Source organism: Siphateles boraxobius, unplaced genomic scaffold (assembly GCF_051911475.1).
Source record: "Siphateles boraxobius isolate OS27281-9 unplaced genomic scaffold, OSU_SipBor_1 63, whole genome shotgun sequence".
Taxonomy (NCBI): Eukaryota; Metazoa; Chordata; class Actinopteri; order Cypriniformes; family Leuciscidae; genus Siphateles; species Siphateles boraxobius.
In genome coordinates, this window is record NW_027509190.1 from 551310 (window position 1) to 560000 (window position 8691).

Here is an 8691-nt window from a genome sequence, read left to right on the forward strand (position 1 = left end):
CATCTACTCCCCATTGGAGGAGAGTAATGCCTCTGCTGGGCCCATCTACTCCCCATTGGAGGAGAGTAATGCCTCTTCTGGGCCCGTCCTCACCCGATTTGATGAGAGAGATGCCTCCGCAAGTCCCGTCCTCACCCCATTTGAGGAGAGTGTGCTCGTCACTCCAGCTACGGTAAAGTGGATAATGTTTCACCATCAGAAATGTGGGCTTCTTTATATTTGCTCTTGTACCAGATGTTTAAAATTTTATGGTGTTTATTGGTTCAATTCTTGTAACAGGACACTAGGTGTGATGCCAGAGGGATTCCTGGATGGGAGGCAGTTGATGCCTTGGCAGGTTACCTGGTTGGGCTTAACCGAACTATAACAAAACTCTCCAATGCTGAAGTGGCAGAGATTTTGAGGTTATACTCACATCTAAGTGTCTTTGACCAGACCCCCACCAGATACACCCTCAAGAGCAAAAAAAACAACGTTGCCAGGACCTTGGAGGGCTTCAAGAAAGCGCAGTGGCTCTGCTCCAGGCCGGCAAGCAGCTGAGAGGTATCCACATCTCATATAGCTATATTCTTTAGTATTTGTATCAATGTATTTATGTCAATATGTGAACATGCATATATAATGAGCACTATGTGATCTGGTCATCTATTTGCAGATTGTTCATGGTCCATGGTCAGGCTGCTCACAGACCAGACCAAAACAGAATTTCAGAGTGTGTTGCTCTCAAGCTGTACAAAGAGTACAAGGAAGCCAGAAATAGGCCAAAGGACAATAAAGGGAGGACATTTGCCATACCCCAGTCTATTGTCATGGCATACTCTCACATCAAGCAGCTAGTTGAGGACTGCAGAGAGATCATGGACAGGAGTGACCTGGTACTGGTAAACATAAACAACACCACTGTGTCCTCCTGGTGAGTTCATCTTTAATATCTTCATTAATTGATTGAATTGCATATTTGAACAAAATTTTTAACAATTAACACACTGAAAAATGTTCTGAAAAACTCTTGTGTGTGTTTTGTTTTCTGTCTCTGCAGGCTGTATGATTGCCAAAAGAGAACTGAACGGGGTTCTTTACTTCAGGGTGTGCAGCTTCCACAGCAGATTGCCGTGGCTAAAAAATCCCTCCTGGAGGTTCGTGACCTACCATCACAGCCAGTTCAGCATGGACACACTCTTTTGGAGTTCCAGGAGCCTGAGAACCGTGAGGGCGAGGCAAAAATCCGCCAGCGACACAGTTCCAGAACACCTGCTATTCCACAGACAGGTGGGGGAGACGCAGCTATTGCCAAACACGATGCTGCTTCCTCTCAAAACAGCTGTATGGAGGGCTGGTCCTCTGCCTACAAGCCATCCCCAACACACTACCAGAGCTGGTCTTCTTACCAGGCACCCCTGGCACACTCTCATGTTTGGTCCTCCACCCACCCACAACCCTCAGCATCCACCCAGGGCTGGTCTGCAACCCACCCACCAACCTCAGCATCCACCCAGGGCTGGTCTACAACCCACCCACACCCTCAGCATCCATCCAGGGCTGGCCTGCCACCCAACCACCACCCTCAGCATCCACCCAGGGCTGGTCCTCCAACCAGGGCTGGTCTGCAACCCACCCACCACCCTCAGCATCCACCCAGGGCTGGTCCTCCAACCAGGGCTGGTCTGCAACCCACCCACCACCCTCAGCATCCACCCAGGGCTGGTTCTCCAACCAGGGCTGGTCTGCAACCCACCCACCACCCTCAGCATCCACCCGGGGCTGGTCCTCCAACCAGGGCTGGTCTGCAACCCACCCACCACCCTCAGCATCCACCCAGGGCTGGTCTGCAACCCACCCACCAACCTCAGCATCCACCTAGGGCTGGTCTGCAACCCACCCACCACCCTCAGCATCCATCCAGGGCTGGCCTGCCACCCAACCACCACCCTCAGCATCCACCCAGGGCTGTTCATCCACCTCCTACTGTCCCGACCAACCTAGGTTCCCTCACCAAGCACTAGATCCCTTTAATCGCCAGCGTGAATGGCGATTACGCAAGGCAGCCCTTGAGAACCAGGAGCGACTGAGGAAAGGTGAGCCCCCAAAGATGAGAAAGGCAAAAGAGAGCTACCACTATGAGTGTAAGCTGTGTGGTCAACCTAAATCAAAGCAAACTGGACACTCACAGGTACGTGGCAAATGGTACTGCCCTGCATCTGGACAGACCCTTGAGGAGTGGAGAAGCTCTTTGTAAATGCACCTAATACATTCTTTTTTATAAATATTTTTAATAATATGTTTTATTTATTTTAAGAAAATGTTCACATTCACTGTTCAAACCATCTGCAAAGAAAAAACAAGCAAGAAAATAAAGTAGAAAAAAGTATGTTTGCTGTTGCAAATAGAAAAAAAAAATTAGTTGCTGTTGCAACTATTTTCAAAAAACAAAATACATAGGATAGTTGCTGATGCAACTATTTCAAAAAACAAACAAAAAAAACAACTCTTGTGGTGTAATAGTAACACGTCCATCCTTTGGGTGGGAGACTCCAGGTGCAAATCCTGGCAAGAGTGTGCAACTTGTTGGCCCAATCAGTATTTAATTAAAAAATAATTTATGACATAATTTAATATGCATTTTCTCCTTCTTTTCTCATTATTATTACAAGATGTAGCGGCGGTCATAATTATTATCATAACATTTTGTTAATAACAAAGCATTATTATTCATACCAATCCTATTTGTATCTGATTTTATATATATGATAGATTCATTGCAATCTCTAATAGTTTACGTTTATTGAGACATGTTCCAATAGCTGAAAAAAGCTGCCCAGGAGGATGAGGAGCTAGTGTCAAAGGGGGAACCGCCACGGAAGAGGCTGACAAACGAAAAGTACCACTACACCTGCAAGGGGTTTGGACAGGACAAAATAAAAGGACTGGACACACCCAGCTGAAGGGGCAGTGGTACTGTCCAGCATCAGGACTGACCCTGGATGACTGGAGGAAGAGTGTATAATTGCTGTCACCATTACTTGTCTGTCTGTTACAATAAAGTTTAATAATTTTATTGGAGCCAATAACAGTCTTCACGTTTTTAAGTAATTTCCTCTTGAATACCAGGACAGTGAGTGTCAACCATTGAATGTAATTGTTAAAACTAAAGCCAGAATTACTTGCAGAATCATTTTACATTTATTCACAAAACCCAACACTCAATTTGGAATATGTTTTATTCACTTGTGCTGCACAGATGTAGTCTTTCAAATAATTGAGTTTACAAAAAAAGGAGGGGAAACATGATGGGAGAGTTATTTACATTTATACACTGTTAATACTGTTATAGCTTTAAATGTAGCATGTGACATTTTGAGTTAATTATTTGAATATTGATTTGTTAACATCACAAAATATGTTTACTTACAAGAGCGTTTGCTTTAAATGCATTCATGTGCATAATTGCATAATCACAGGGTTACTACTGTAGGGATTTATATGGAAAAGAGTTCCTGTGTTAAAAATGACTACGTTACCCACAATGCACTGCATGTAGTACTTCCGGAATGCACTACGAGACTAGAGAACAAGCGAAGATGCAAGCGATATTGCCACGGCATAGGTTCGAATCCCGCAAGAGACATGAAATTAAAGTGATGATACTTTAATTAAAGTGATGAAGTGATGCTATTTGCAAACCTTGCAATAAGTGCAGAACTGTGTGTAAACAATGTTGAGAAGATAAGAAAGTAGATAAAAATTGATATATTGTACGTTTTGCTCCTTTTTTCTCCTCTTCTTTTTCTCCCTTTCCTCCCTCTTTTCTTCTCTCCACCCCCCCCCCCCCCCCCCAAGCAGTCTCTTTTGCCTCTTCCTTGGCCGAGTGGTTAAGGCGATGGACTAGAAATCCATTGGGGTTTCCCCGCGCAGGTTCGAATCCTGCCGACTACGTTGAGTTTGTAACCTTCTGGAGGCCTAGCTTAAAAAATTTTAAAAGGAAAAAAAGTCACTGTTACAGGATTACCCTTGAAAAGAGTTATGTTGGTAAGAAACCATTTTGTCTGCAGACCGGTAGCTCGCCGTGATCGTATAGTGGTTAGTACTCTGCGTTGTGGCCGCAGCAACCCCGGTTCGAATCCGGGTCACGGCAAGGTTTTCGGGGTGCCATTGAAATTGAGCTCCATGTCACCACCTCTCCTCACCCCGTCCTTCGGACTACTCTTTTTGTGCACGGCGCGTGCCCTTGATGTGCTCTGGATGTTCAAGTGAATTGAAACTGGGACATTCTTTGAAAGCATGAGCTCTCAGGTTCGAACCCTTAGAGAAAAGACTGAAAACGAAACGCTCCTATTTATTTCGGAAGAATCTTGCTTCAGAGAGAATATGGTGCGTGTATATTTTCTAATCTCTAGGTGTCAGTACACTCGCTGGCTGTTACCTAGAGTGCCGCGGGCTTGCTATTTGCTACAAACAACTGCGCCTTTGACACAAGTTTACAATAACGATAAGAGCGCAGGCAAGTCAACAGCATTGAAGCGTGTGAAGAGGCTTTCCAGACAAGTAGCAGTGAGTTTTTGTTCTTTTTCCTGGCATTATTTTCCTTTAATGACTGTTATCATCAGCCTAATAGGCTGCATTCCCACTAATTTGCAAATAAATTTTGACATAGCAGACGTATTGACGGCCGTTCTGAATCTTCGAAGAATGAAACGCAATGCATTGGAGGACACTCTTTTTTCTGCGCCAATACGATTCATTTTGCTGTGCGTTCCCGCGTAGCACGCACGCTTCTTGAGTAAGAGCCCAGATAGCTCAGTCGGTAGAGCATCAGACTTTTAATCTGAGGGTCCAGGGTTAAAGTCCCTGTTCGGGCGAACGAGCCTCTTTTTGTGGAGTGGTACGTTTTGTTGTTGAGTTCTTACTGATCTACACTGGCCTCGGGCAGCGACGCTGCAAGGCACCAAGCCAAACGACATGCTCCCTTCAGCTAGCTTGCAGTCGTGGCCGAGTGGTTAAGGTGATGGACTAGAAATCCATTGGGGTCTCCCCGCGCAGGTTCGAATCCTGCCGACTACGTTGACAGCTTGCGCCTGCTTTAGTTTGTAACCTCCTGAAGGCCTAGCTTAAACTTTATAAAAGGAAAAAAAAGTCACTGTTACAGGATTACCATTGAAAAGAGTTATGTTGGTAAGAAACAGTTTTGTCTGCAAGCTAAAGATGACAAGGCCCCTTTGTAGTCAGGGACACGTCGGGTAGACCGGTAGCTCGCCGTGATCGTATAGTGGTTAGTACTCTGCGTTGTGGCCGCAGCAACCCCGGTTCGCTTCAGAGAGAATATGGTGCATGTATATTTTCTAATCGCTAGGTGTCAGTACACTCGCTGGCTGTTACCTAGAGTGCCGCGGGCTTGCTATTTGCTACAAACAACTGCGCCTTTGACACAAGTTTACAATAACGATAAGAGCGCGGCAAGTCAACAGCATTGAAGCGTGTGAAGAGGCTTTCCAGACAAGTAGCAGTGAGTTTTTGTTCTTTTTCCTAGCATTATTTTCCTTTAATTACTATTATTAATTACTATAAGAAAAAGATGCTACAAGCATCAGTCAGTTTCGCACTATTTCACTATTAAACGTCGAAGGCAAGATTTTCTTCAGCATTATTGCTCAGAGATTGTCAACCTAGCTATTAAAGAATGGCTTCATTGACACTTCAGTTCAAAAAGCGGGCATTCCAGGATTCTCAGGATGCTTAGAACACATCAGTGTTATCTGGCAACGAATTCAATCATCTAAAATGGAGAGGAGGGATCTCCACGTGACATTCCTGGATTTGGCTAATGCATATGGTTCAGTGCCGCATGAGCTTCTTTGGGCATCATTTGGTTTTTTCAGGGTACCGATGTCGATTACAAATTTAGTGAAAGCCTATTTTGGAGATTTTCAATTTAGTTTCTCAACTCCAGAATTCAGCACTACATGGCAATGCTTAGAGGTTGGAATAATGGCAGGATGCACCATTTCTCCACTGGCTTTTACCATGGCAATGGAAGTAATCATTAGGGCATCAAAATGGGTAGTAGGAGGAGAGTGATTGGCTTCTGGGATGCGACTACCACCAATCAGATCATACATGGATGACATGACAACCATGACTACAACGGTAGCCTGCACTAATCGGTTATTGGGGAAGTTAACAGATAATATTGAATGGGCACGAATGCAATTTAAGCCCTCTAAATCAAGGAGAATCTCAATAATTAAAGCAAGGTAGTAGATAAAACATTCTTCATTAATGGTGAGGCAATACCAACAGTTTCTCAGAAGCCAGTGAAGAGTCTAGGGAGATGGTACGATGGGGATCTAAAGGACACAGTTCGAGTGGGAGAAGTTAGACGACAAGCAGTGGAAGGGTTGAAGAGCATAAACAGCTGTGCTCTACCAGGCAAACTGAAACTCTGGTGCTTTCAGTTTGTTCTTGTAAGGGGTGTACAGTTAAAGACCCAGAACCAGATATGAAGAATGAAGACCCAGAGTCAGAATTCTAAAAAATTTAAGAAAATATTTACTGAAGATAGTTTGCAGTTTCATCAGCAGAAGTCAGCTTCAATACTCGCACAGGAGTTCGTAGGCCGCCCCGCTTACAGTTACAAAGATCACAGCAGTTATACGATTTCCAAGGTCTAAGCTACGTCATTGCTTACAGGATGAATGATTCTCATTGGCTATGAAATAGATAAACACAGTAATTTTCCACACATATACAGATAGACTGAAGCATATCTCCATCAATTATGCAGCTGAAGTTAGGCACGTCATGACCTTCCAGGTCGCAGATTTGGGTTGCTGGGCGCCAGCATGTCCAGAACAACAACTCAGTCAATCTCCAATAATGCCAGTGGTTCCTTAACCTGTAACCAAGAAGACTAACACACACACCGACACACCGCATTTCCAAGGTTGGATTTGGCCGGGCTCTCACTATAAACAGGAGAGTCCTCTCAAAACATCAAGATAATGCGTTCTTTCTCTCAAGGATAGCTAAACTTTAGTCTAACTGGAAAGAAAGGCTTTAACAAAGAAATGACCCCTTAAACTATTGGCTTCAATGACCCCTACATGTTTTAACACATTGAAGACCTTTCTCAAACACAAAACAAGTCCCTATTTCATTTCTGGAAGCTGGGTTAAATAAGCAAGCACTGCATTCAGATATCAAATACAGACATTAAAGAATACATGAAAAGAACATTTCAGTAATCACACTGGTAACTTATATAAATAAAGTAAAATCTCCAGAGAAGTCATTCAACTCATTTGATATTTAGAAGGAAAAATATTGATTAATACCTTAATTATAATCAATCATTACATATACATTGAAGCAGCAGTGGATACCAATCCACCCCCTTCAGTCTACTGCCAAGGTTGCTGTGGCCACTGACTGTGTACGAGGTTTCTTTGACAACAGTGGATAAGCTGGAAGCGTTAATAAGTTCATACATCAGGAAATGGTTGGGAGTTCCACGCTGCCTCAGCAGAGTGGGACTTTATAGTAAAGGAGTATTGCAGCTGCCAGTCTCTGCTTTAACTGAGGAGTTTAAGTGTGCCAAGGTCAGACTGGAAATGACTTTAGCAGAGTCACGCGACAAATGTGTAAGGGAGGCAGCCCCTGTGGTAAAAACTGGTAGAAAGTGGTCAGCAAAGAAATCTGTAGTAGAGGCAAAGGCTGACCTTCCAATTGGGGATATCGTGGGACAGGTACAGCATGGAAGAGGGGGTTTTGGGCTCAGTTTAGCTCCTTCTAAATGGCACAAGGCAGGCCCAGCTCAAAGGAGGAAGCTGGTAGTCAACGAGGTGCGAAAGCAGGAGGAGAGGATGAGATGTATAAAGGCCATTTCCCAGGCCAAGCAGGGAGAGTGGATGAGATGGGAGAGTGTGGAACAACGCAAAATGGGCTGGCAAGACCTTTGGTCAATGGAAGAGAGTAGGATCAGTTTCCTTATTAGGTCAACATATGATGTTCTCCCATCACCGCAGAACCTAAACCTCTGGGTAGGAGATATCCCTCTTGTCCTTTGTGTTCATCACCTGCCACATTAAGGCACATTTTGACAGGATGTAAGGTGGCTCTTAGCCAGGGTCGGTTTACTTGGCGCCATGACCAAGTATTGCGATGTCTGGCTTTAGCATTGGAAGGCAACCGTAGTATGACCAATAAGTTGCCGCCTGTTCTAGCAAAACATTACACGCAGAAGACAATATTCCTCCGCCCAGGCGAGCAACCACCAAGAAAAGGTGCTAACACCAATTCTCGCCCAGGACAACTGGAAGCTGCTAGGGACTGGAAGATGCTGGCTGATCTTGATCAACGGCTTATTTTTCCACCTGAGATTGCCACCACTTACCTACGACCAGATATTGTTTTGTGGTCTGGATCAGCACGCATTGTTCAACTGATAGAGTTAACAGTGCCATGGGAGGATGCAGTAGATGAGGCATATGAGAGGAAGAAACTGCGGTATGCTCATCTGGCCACTGAGGCAGAACAGCGAGGATGGAGAGTCCAGGTTTATCCAATGGAAGTGGGTTGTCGAGGTTTTGTGGCACACTCTACAACCCGGTTCCTCAGAGACGTCGGATTCAGTGGCCAAGAGTTGCGTCGCACAGTAAAGAACTTATCTGAAGCAGCAGAAAGGAGCAGCAACTAGCT

At 44.6% G+C, this 8691-nt stretch overlaps 2 non-coding genes across 2 annotated transcripts; both read left to right on the forward strand.

The window, feature by feature from the left end:
- The first annotated feature begins 4060 nt into the window (after positions 1-4060).
- trnah-gug (transfer RNA histidin (anticodon GUG)) lies at positions 4061-4132 on the forward strand. Its single transcript has one exon. It is a non-coding gene; the product is annotated as a tRNA-His (tRNA).
- An 844-nt stretch (positions 4133-4976) lies between these two features.
- Positions 4977-5058, forward strand: trnas-aga (transfer RNA serine (anticodon AGA)). Its single transcript has one exon. It is a non-coding gene; the product is annotated as a tRNA-Ser (tRNA).
- The last annotated feature ends 3633 nt before the right edge of the window (positions 5059-8691 follow it).